Source organism: Haliotis rubra, unplaced genomic scaffold (assembly GCF_003918875.1).
Source record: "Haliotis rubra isolate DU_JTF1 unplaced genomic scaffold, ASM391887v1 Scf256, whole genome shotgun sequence".
NCBI classification, from domain to species: Eukaryota; Metazoa; Mollusca; class Gastropoda; order Lepetellida; family Haliotidae; genus Haliotis; species Haliotis rubra.
Window position 1 is genome coordinate 1,129,361 of NW_025766625.1, and position 12,334 is coordinate 1,141,694.

At 39.2% G+C, this 12,334-nt stretch overlaps 1 long non-coding RNA gene across 1 annotated transcript; it reads right to left on the reverse strand.

The window, feature by feature from the left end:
• Nucleotides 1-10,299: 10,299 nt before the first annotated feature.
• Nucleotides 10,300-11,692, reverse strand: LOC124279756. The gene is made up of 2 exons (XR_006899474.1): nucleotides 11,402-11,692; nucleotides 10,300-10,926 (listed from the first exon to the last, which is right to left on the reverse strand). It is a non-coding gene; the product is annotated as an uncharacterized LOC124279756 (long non-coding RNA).
• Nucleotides 11,693-12,334: the final 642 nt, after the last annotated feature.

The window sequence follows — 12,334 nt, forward strand, 5'->3', positions numbered from 1 at the left end:
TAGTTTGTTTTGTTGTGTTTACATGTAATCATTCGCAGGTGTCAACGTCGTATGCACATACAGGGACATGACGTAATGTCTTAAATGTCACAAGGTGCTTATGCGTGTAACTTCATGAAATGTGATTAAAGTTTTCAGATATAGAGGATATGCTCACAAGTTAGAGAACACCTGAAATTACCACTATTTGAAAGTGATTCACGACGCATTCTCATGATATAGTCGGAATTATAAAACGGATTCTCTTTTGAGCAGAAAGCTAGAATAATTACAGAAATTGTTTTCGTTCTTCTATTACACAAGACGGATTTACCTGATCTCATTTTGTCAATGTACTGAGAAAATGTGACATTGTGGATGTTATTAATACATGGGATGTTTCGGTACACGGTTAAATCGATGAAACCAAGGACTGACTGTATATAATCTTTATTTACTATAATCATTAATCATTCCAAAGAATGCATAGGTACTACGGTGATAAGGGCACAAACTAATCGACTTTCAATAACCGGAATCCTCTGGCGTCTTGGGAAAGGTTTCGTGTAAACAGTAATTCGATACAAACAGGGTCCTTGTGTCCGGGCAAAAATCGTGTAGTTAATGAGGTTAAACAGACCATTGATATTCTGGGGTTGGGGATATAATTCGTATCGATTTAAAAATGCGTGTAGTAGTTACCGAAAAGGTAACAATCGACCCGCTCGACAAATCAACGACCCGCTCCCGTCTTCCCACGTATGGAATATTCAATAGAGGATATCTGCCTGTTTGTCGCTTCATAAGTATCAAGGTAGGGTGCTTAGATTTTGTCACAACAGCAATTCAGCTAGCCTTGGAGCTATGTGCTGTATTGTACCCCGATCGTAACATATCCGCCAGTCACAGGACTGGTATTGTCCACATACCCATAGGTAAGGTAAAATATATGGCCTCCATTCTCTAGACGTTGTATATCGCTATTGTCGCTTCGGTCTATGGGGTATAATCGCGCAATGTGAAGTAACTGTTACATAAGACTGTTGAATGATGCACTCTTTTCCCTATGACATCAACTGATCTAATGCTATGGAGTGTCCCGAATGAGGACAATACTGTTCTTTATAGTGCTGATATTTCAATGTTATACTATGGGCGTATTGTATGAATAGAAATACACAGCATATCATCTGAAAGGAAACACACCTGCATTAGACTGAACACATGCCCAAGCAATGAATATTGATCATATATGCTGGCAGGGAGACTTTGCAATCTAACGACATTTAGGAATCCATGTTCACATGGGGGAGGAACCATTGAAGTGTTGGGGCGGGGGTAGCCTTGTGGGTAAAGTGTTCGGACGTTACACCGAAGACCAAGGTTCGATCTCCTTCATGGGTGCAGAATGTGAAGCCCGTTTCTGATGCCCCTTACCGTACTATTGCTGGGATATTGCTAAAGGCGGCGTAAAACATACTCGTGCAATTAAGTATGTTACTTTTTTCAGTGTCATTAATATTTTTTTGCAATAATGATTAAACGTTTGATTTGAAAATTAAAAACAGGACATTTTTAACTAAAGTATGGTAGGTTGTGTTACAGAAAAACGAATATAGAATGCTATCACTAGTGCATAACAAGTCTCGATCACACATGTTTCATTGGTCTTCACATGGTCAAACAGAAAGGAAAGTGATATAACGGACGAGGTCAGTAGAACACCACGTGTTGGTGAAAGTGTAACGTTTATGTACACATCATTACATACGCAGCTTGTTATCAGCTGCCATGGAAACACACATACGTCATTACATACGCAGCTTGTTATCAGCTGCCATGGAAACACACATACGTCCAAACATGTTGACACACACACACACACACACACACACGCACACACACACACACACACACACACATATAAGACACATACGCTAATGGAAAGGTGTACGAAAAGCTTAGTTTTTAGACAAACCGACGGTGAAATGCATATGCCATCATGAAATTTCCACATAAACAGTAGATTTAGCACGAGCAACAACATAATAAAATGGGCACAAAAGTGTTACGCGTTCGACTCCAGTCGGTAGACAAGTGAATCTATTTACAAAACATGGCATCGGCCAAACTATCAGTTTTAAAGCAGTGTTGCATGGCCGTGCAATATATTGTTGAACAATGTTTTACCTGTAATATATTGTTTCTGTAGACGTTTGTATAATATGAGATACTGGAGAAATTTGTAGAGGGTTTGACGATAGTTCGTCAGGAATGTTACAGGAAATCGTCTGAAACGGCATAGACTGATCAGAACGTGGGATATACTAGAAAGATATATATGTTATATTTTTAAGGTACGATCAAGCTCAGTTTCTGTGTAAAGATCGACTTTTAATACTAGATATCGAGACTAACCAAAGTTTGGAAGCTTGACCGCTGTTGCTGATTGTGATTATTGTAATTGATGACTATTGCTACTACCATATGCTATGCATATTTTGTACTACTACTCCATTGTGTACCGCCATTGGGATGGCATTGCAGCTATTTTCATTTGTAGATCTAGTTAATTGAATATAGATGTCATTGCTAACTGTATAACTATATTCGCCTTTATATGTTGGTTTCACACTTTTAAGTTTTGTTTTCTGGTTATGTGTTTAATTCAATTTATAATAATAATATTTGTTCCCTCTACAGCATGCTCAAAGCGCAAGACATAGAATTATACGAAAAAGACATTGAGAGGTAATGAAAGACTACAGATATATCGAACATTGTTCAATGGATTATTGTTTACACTCATGGGCTAATCTGAAGAAGTGAGTCTTTAGTAAGGATTTAAAAGTAGAAAGCTCTGTACAGTCAGGTAGATATTGAGGTAGTTGATTCCAGGTTGTAGAGGCTTCATACGAATAGGACCTTTCACCATATGTAGATGTCCTCACAGTGGGATAACGAGGAGACGTTTATCCTGTGAACAGAGAGAGCGAGTTGAGCGGTGCTGTGTGAGGGATTGGGCCAGATACGAAGGGGCAGATCCAGACAGCTGAAGGTGAGGCATAGAAGCTTGAATTGAATCCTGTATCGAATGGGCAGCCAGTGTAATGAATGAAGGAGTGGCAGAGCGTCATCAGATTTACGCGATTGGGTCACTACACGTACAGCAGCGTTCTGCATACGCTGTAGCTTCCTTATCTGTGTCTTAGTGGTACCAGCGAGAAGAGAGTTACAGTAGTCAATCCTGATCATAACTAGAGACAGGACAAGCGTGGTGGCAGATTCCGTGGTGAAATATGGTCGGATATGTCCAATAGTGCGCAGTTGAACAAAACAGCTCTGAACTAGATGGCAAACATGATCATCCAGAACACAATTGAGTCGATAATCACACCAAGGTCTTTGACCTTGTCAGCAGTTTGGATGTTTGTATTATCAAACTCGAAATCTGTAAGACCACACCGAGATCTCCTTTGCTGTGGCTCTAGGACAATGCATTCCGTCTTGTCACTATTCAGTTTTAGTTTGTTGTAATACACCCACGCCTTGATGTCCACGCCAACATGTGGAAATCTATATGAAACATAGAAACACAAATATGTTGTTGCATTTGTAGTACATGTAAATATACAAAATATGGACACGGGTGGTAGATAGTCCGTAGGGTGATACAAGACCTGAATTATATCTTTATATATTTATGTTCTTAGTTTTTCTTCAAATGCCATATCGTAGGTTATTTCAAAAGAATACAGATAGTGTATTTGTGTGAAGGTACAATGTCTATATACTACCTCGTTATCGGCAGCTGTGTTGACAGGAGGTCAGCTCACACCCAGGCTATACCGACTCATTCAGTTAGGTAGAATGAAATCTTGTGTCAGGTTCCTACCCATAAAGGACGTTTCTTAGCTAGAGGGGTGATAAATAGAAAGGGTGGGCGAGGATAGCATTTTAGTGGGTCGCATTACCTCGGAAAACGGTCAATGTGTATTGTAGGATGAAACACTGACACCCACCTCGGGAAATAGTTTGTTTTACCTAATCACATACCGTACTCTGCGAACAGACTTTGTTTTTTTTCAAAGACTAAACTTATCAGGGAATGTTGTGAATGATTTTATAAGAATGCTTCGTGAAGAACTGGTCTTCAGCAATCCAAGCTTGTCGTGAGAGGCAACAAAAAGGTCCGAAATCGCCTAACATCGGCCGCTGAATGATTCAGACGACCTATCAGACCCGTGTTGTTATCCCCGGAGCACAAGGTAGCACGACTAGCTTGGTGTCAAAGTCGACGTAACTGGAATTTGACGTCACGGGAAAGGTCCCATGGTCGGTCGATTTCTTTTGTTCATGCTTGTAGTCGAGCTCTTGTGTGGCGCCCCAGGAACACTGCATGTACCGTTTAGTAGGGGTTCATTAATGGTGTGAAGTGCCTCCCACATGACTGTAAACTTTACCTTCTACCGATCAGACAAAATCTGAATGGGCAACAGCACATCACTGACATCCTACACAGGGTTGTGATTGCCGTTGGTGATTTGTTAGGTCAGTCCAGATTACAACACAATGGAGCATGTTTGCGTAATGGTAACATACTGATACTGTTAAAGGCATAGGGCGTTGCTATACCTTTTCCCAAGTGTATAATATTTCTTTCTAAACTTAAGCTGTCTTGAATTGGTGGGAATTGAATATAAGATGAGGTACATTGAACAACATGTAAAAGTGAGATATAGTACTTGTGCTATACTTGTTAACAATGCTACCTTCTTACTTCAAATTAGTACTGAAAAGGTAACTGTTTGAAAAACAGTTATCCGAACTATTGTTTTCAAAAATATGTTTTCAGTACAGGTCCTCCACAATATTTGTATTCATTCACAAAGACAGCTATGTACTGTTATAGCCGAACTAGTATGCGCCTTTTAGAGACTCTCAGACACCGATAAAGTGGTGTATGGGAAAGTAAAGGGGTATCATCCCCTGTGTTTGCTTAACGAACCAACTTCGCTCCGTATTCAACCGAGGACATCCATGGACAAAGGAATCCATCAAACCTTGTTTGGTGATATTTTACTTTCGTATCTCAGTAAGCGCTAGGTTATTTGGAAACTCAACACTATCTCTTGATCACGCTTCATCAAGAATTCAGTGACTAACTTCTTTATTGTGTAGGAACAGCAGAGCAGTTGTTCACCTGTCTGACGTATGACGTTGCACACGACGTACATACCTTTTAGGCGCCGTCCTGGGGTTCTTTACTAACACATGTCTACCAACTACTTAACCCATCATGGTGGCATAGCCGAAGGAATATTCGCAAATAGAAGTTGAAACAGCGCATACACTGACAACGAAAGTCAGCAGTGACAGCCAGCAGATGATTCTACATTCCCCTGACCAACGATGATAGACGCCATATGAATATCATATTAGGCTTCCATTGGAGTTCGAACATTTCTGGTTTTCACAACTAATTGTACTTACCATATGTTTGTGGACAGTTGAAACATAATTAAACGAATGACGACAAATGTGAAAACATTCTTCTTCATGGTAGTGAATACAAACACTTTAAGACCATGAATAATGTCAAATAGGATATATTTTCAAAGTATTCAACTGTATGAGCGACGTGTGCTACCGGTACAGGACTTGTTTACCCTTTTCGCTAACATCTAGTGTCATCACTAATTTCCATGATGATCAGTGATCCATTCATGTATTTTTGCCTTTTCAGTTCAATGGAATTCTGTTTCCTCGGAAAATCGAGACTGGTTGATTTCTGGTTTTGACGTATAATATTACATTTAAGAAGAAATTACTTTTGGCCCGATTTGAATGACGCTATAGTTTTATATTGTTATGTCGTTGTGTTTATTATGCGGCCCTGGACAGTTAAAATGCTTGTTTGGGTAATCCATTTGCTTTTACGTGCGCATCGGTCTATAACGTAATTTTAAATAATCGTCTAATGTTTTAAAAAAGGCCGGGGCGAAAAACAAAATAGGGAATCAGATGACACTTCTTTATCGAGTAGGGTTTTTTTCCGAGAGTGTTTCCGATTTCGAATAAATTTGAGGTATAGCGAGAGGGTTTCAAATACTTTCCCTTACTTTGATACTTCGAATGTGAATGATTAGCCAGAACTGATTTCTTTTACGAGGGATTCAAATTACAGATGACCCTGACATGGCAAAGCGTGAATTGCCATCATTTGTTTCCTGTGTATCGATCAATCGGACACCTGACGGATATTATCAGTACATAATTTAGAACGATAGATTGGGCTTGTATTGAGTATTTTCTCCATAAAGGGAGGGTTTATATCGGAAATAGTATATACAGTATTTAGAAGGTTAGATTCAGGAGGACACATTAGTGTTAATCCGATATTGACTTGTGTTGGATTTGCACCCAACGAAAACAATCATTGAATTCATTTTAATGTATTAAAGATTTGAATATGCGTTTAATCTATATATTTTGCTGAAATCCTTTTAAGTGATACCATTCATAGATTACCTAATTCCTACCACTGAATTATGAAATATTAACCAAGTGCAAATGTTCCCCACCTATTGGCATGCTGCTTGGTATACAGGTGTTTTGCTTGGTTCGCCAGTTGCTACACTCATTATGAGGAACACTCTGCCTCTACCTCCTATATGCCAGCTGTGGTTGCTTGGCAATTTGCCTTACTGTGGTAGTTTAGTAATTAGAAAAAAACTCGTTCTTGATCTAAAGGGAATTAGTCACTTTGATAGTGATTCATAAACACCTGCTTGTATATTTTATGAGAATCGTACAGCGGGCTCTGCTTTTGACATTTATTATGACTTTGGAATGGGTTGTATCAGTTTTATTGATTGTAATGTGACGAAGAATATTGATAAGGATGAGAATTTGTTTGGAAAATATTGAAACTACCAAAAGCACAATGACCATACACCCCGCTGTTGATAAACAGATCACATACAAGTACTAATGTCCGTACAGGCGTTTCAGCACTTGCTACTCTATAATTGTGACTCCTAATGTATTTCAGCCAGAAGTAAATGACAGGCCTGATATGCGTGGTTGATTCACACTATATCATTAACGTGGCGGTGGGCGGTAAAGTATATTTGTTATATTTCTTTTCATCATGTCTATACCCGCCGCAGCCAAGCCACGCTACATTTCAGATAAGGCAAACGTTCCTGTACACTTTTGCATGGGCAATAAACAGCGTAAAACATAATTGTTTTCGACTTATGCAGTCACACGCTTTATACATGTTTGTTATTCTACTTTCTGGGAGCCCTAATCGGGACAACTGACATGGACGATGCAAAGACTTGAATTGGATGTCCTAGCTGTGAGTCACGCATGATATAAATGGTATTGTAAAATACAAAAAAACACATTTCCATATTCGATAAGATGTAAGTAAGGATTAGTCATGAGGAGTAGACATTGACATGAGTATCCGAGACTACAGTTTGTGTTTCACTATAAATCCCCCTGTGCTCTCTCCCGCTACGCTCCTTGCCCTAAACCAGTGAAAATGAATGAATGAATGAATGAATGAAAGAATGAATGAATGAATGACTGTTATATCCGTGCATCCATTCTGTATGACGTTACCATCATATATAAGTCTATAAAGTAAAGAGTACCTTTTAAAATGTTTTTAAATATTTTAAACTGTCGACCCCCACGAGCCTGATTTGGTTGGATCGCTGGCAACGTGTGATAATGGGTGCCTCACTCTGAAATGGTGGGTTCGAATCCAAGATGGGACTCATCTAAATCATATAATTCGTACACAGGATGTGTAATCCCAAATATAACGCATGTAATATGGTATTGGTATCTTTGTGTCTAATTGGAAGACATTGATGGTGACGTCTAACGAGATGTTTCGTCCTGGGGTAGGTTTCGTCGCAGCTGATTTACGAGTCTCTGCAAAACAAGGCATAAGTAATAATGAGAAAGAGAACATGTCAGGTCAGGACGGAACAGAACAGAACTTCATTACACGCAGGCCGAAGACCTCTACATTCGAGCCGCGCGCGCTCACGCACGCACGCACGCACGCACGCACACACACACACACACACACACCTTTATTAATGATTATAGTGTATCTACAAAGTTTCTTCCCGACACTTTTGAAGAGGTATATTATTGGGGTATACAATTTTTGGCATCGTTAACGTGTGTACATTTAAAAACATAACATTATTCATCATCAACATCGTTCAACTTATAACTACGATCACATATTGGAACCAGTCCAGTCTTAATGGGGCAACTGGTAAGCTTTGACATGATGAAGTAAATCAGAAGATGAATGGAACGGACTATTTCTAAATATGAATCAAGTTTTAAAGATTATTGTCAATATGAATTTGCAAGACCGGCCTTCCATGTTTGCCTGTTTACATTATGTAGTTTGCGGGAAAGGGTTACTTTAACCAGAAGGATGATATGAAGATCTGTGCCAACCAAACATAGCTCAGGTGAGTTCGATCTAAAATATTTTGAATAAAAGTGAGCTATTTATATATTTCACCATTGGTATTTGCATCTTTATTCAAGACCATGTATAATATATATGGCAAATTATTACATTTTCCAGATTGTATTTTCATAAAAACGTGATTATTCTGATGTTAATATCTTCTCGTAAAAAAATCTGTTTTCAAACTGTGAATTACAATCCAGCTAAGAAAATGTACATATTTCATCATATACATTGCAAAGATTAGGATTAAATAGGATTAAAAATACACACATAGACCCACGAAACGATATAAAATTGTTTTAAGAAGTAATCACACAAATCACTCCTGTCCCTGCTGCAGTGACGCTGTTTCAGCTATGTTCAAAAACTCAGGTGTGAGCTGGAAATATAAATAGATTCAGACACAAGCGTCGATAACTTCAGCCTAATCTTTATTGATCGTGCAATGGAGGCCATCTAAAATGTATTTTTGGATCCACCATTTGACGTTGATAGTTGGAAACCCAACGCATTTGCATGAATACATGGACCGTATGGCATAATACTTTATTAAGGCACATATTAGTCATTCGGTGAATTTTTCACACAGATCAGCTATCAAACAACATCACTAAAGTAAGAAGTATTAGTTTTCCAATTGATACATTTGTAAATAATTTTGTAGACTTAAAAGAAGCACTACTCAAATACACGTCCCTGCGTCCCCGTGGAATACATCCTTAACAGCCATTAACAGGAGACTAACATCTCGTCTTTGAAATGAACATATTTCAGAAAAATAGTTCTTAAATTCTCTTCATAAAATTTAATAACAGGAATCCCAGAGTCTTTCTACTTCTATAAACTGTGGTTTTCTAGACTTGCCACATACTAGTATTCTAGACTAGACACCATAGACTGTATTGTGTATATAATTGCGTCAGGGTTTGTATGACAGACTACACTACCCGGGATGACCGAGATACAATGATGATATCCCAGTGGAGATGTATGACACAAGATGCATTTGTGTTCGGGTTATTCCTGCAATGGCAATTGCGATCGTTATACATTCATAACGTGCAATGCAATCAGTGGACATCGAGGTAGATTATTCTAGACATATGTACACAATGATAAATGCAGGAAACAACTCACCAGTCTGTAGTTAAGTCTCCAACAGAGGGTTGTGTGCACTGTCCTGTATGTGGAGAGTTTACTGAATCTCCATAGTACTATGTGTTCTATATGCAGTTCTAACATCGATCAGCACTAGTCATAAGTATACACATGACGTGGATCTCCAAATGGATGTGGTTAAATATATGGCTTGTGTAATGTGTCGAGTTTCTTGTCAGCAAATAAATAACACTTCAGTGATTTTTCTGGATATCCATGAGCTTCCACACATTTGACAGAATCTCTTCACATATTTGATCTGAACAGAAGAATGATTCAAACGGGGTATGAGCCGTGATTGTACACACGTGATACAATCACAACAGAAGCATATGTGGTCAGATGTCAAGTTCGATTGTCAAAGTAGACAGTAAAAGATAAGATAGCTGAAATATGTTGTTGTATAAAGGAAACCCACACAGATAGTGCAAGTGTGGAAGTAAATGTCACAAATAAATTGACCATTCGAACATTGTTGCCGTGACACATGGTATCTGGTGGTGTATTCTCAGTACTGGAGGGTGCAACTCCAGATTTGTTTCTTGTTGTGTACATGTGTCACCCAACAATAATATAAGTTTATATATTTTTTAACATATCGGAAAGCATGAGTATTATTGAACAACACCAAATTAAGACTCCACTTACAAACACAATATATTTATTTGCGGAGGAAGAAGAGGGTTTTTCAAATGGAAGAAGTACAGAACGCGATAAAGCTTAAACCAGAATGAATCAAATTTGCACGAAACGTTTGATCGTTTTGTGCTATTTTGAATGTGTGGATTTTAAGAAACATATATCCTTCATGCGCTTCATAGGTTGGGGGTTGGCTTTCGGCCAGGAACTAGTAAGCCAAACGATAATTTCACAATAAAAAAAAAAACAGCATCCAGATGTTCAGGACATAATTTTTTTAACAGCTTCGCAAGTCATAAGGTACGTGTTTTCGTGTGATCAGTAAGTGACACGATCTACACAGGTATAGATGGTTGTAGTTTTATCCCAGTTCCATGCAGGCACCGTGTTAGGGGGTCAGTGACCTCAGTAGGTCCTGATACTCCCTCTAATGGGTCGGTCACACACCACACAACTGCTCACGGATGCCCCGCAGACATCACAACACACCACGTGTCCACAGGGAAGAAACACCAGACAAATGTCCTTCTGCCCACATGACCGACACTTCCCATACTTCTGGTGAGAGGCATGATGGGTTCTTGTACGGTATCCATGTTTGACTGGATCAGCCGACATTCCCCTGGGTGTACCTTTCGTCAGCAAACACACATGCATTAACATAACCTCTCTGCACAAACCACATCACATACCATCATATAAATGTAGTCAAGGGAACGATATGTTCTATGAAGGGAGTGTCTGGTCCCGACTTGATTATTTACAGACCCAAGCCTTATGGCTGGAACATTGCTGAGTGCGACGTAAAACTAAACTCACTCACTCTATGTAGGTGTGCGATGGACACATGTTCATCAATCCTCTGATGGGAAATACATACATAGACAACGGAGGTAGTCTGTCTCATATTACTTCCCCTTCCACCCTGGCCTTTATGCAATGCCTTACCCCTAAATGGAGCAAAATTAGATTTTCTCAGCTCCCAGTTCACTGGAGCTCCTTTTCAATTTAAAAGGAATTGTTTGTTTGTTCCAAAATTATATATATTCAGAGACTAAGCGTTAGCTTAACGACTGAGGTAGTCTTGCAATCGAAACGAATGCTTACCTAAGGGAGATAACTCGTCGTTGCCTGTAGAGTCTGCCTGAGATGTGTGACTGTTGTGACTGACGAACCTCCTCGCACTGGAGGATCGAACAGACACGAGGCTGTATATTTAGCACGACGTCATCAGTATAACTAGCTCTGGTTTCCCTTCTTCATGAGTGACTGATCCCTGTACAACCAATGAACTACACACACAGGTGATACAAAGGGCATATGAGAAAGTGTGTTGTGATAGTTCACGGGAAGGCTTATCCTTGATGTAGTAGACTGGATAAGTGCATTAGTTCTCATGAGAAGTTCGACAGATCTTCATTCCAAATACCTCAAATTCCATAACCTATTTTTCATATTTTCTAAAGAAAATTTACGAATGACAAAATGAAAACAAAACAGAGATAAACAGCAAAAACAGATATTGGAACCTTTCTCTGGTCGTCAAAATACATCCAGGATTATATTACGTGAACCCATACGAATATGCATACATAGCAGTTGTTTGTTTGTTTGTTGTTCAACGCCGCACTCAGCAATGTTCTAGTATATATATAGTTAGTGAGTGAGTTTAGTTTTACAACTCAGCAATATTCCAGCTATATAGCGGCGGCCTGTAAATAAGGAGTCTGGACCAGACAACCAAGTGATCAAGAGCATGAGCATCGATCTACGCAACTGGGATACAATGACATGTGTCAACAAAGTGAGCGAACCTGACCACCCGATCCCGTTAATCGGCTCTTACGACAACCACGGGTTGCTGAAGGTCAATTCTAATTGCACAGCATAGACTGTATTGTGTATATAACTGCGTCAGGGTTTGTATGACAGACTACACTACCCGGGATGACCGAGATACAATGATGATATCCCAGTGGAGATGTATGACACAAGATGCATTTGTGTTCGGGTTATTCCTGCAATGGCAATTGCGATCGT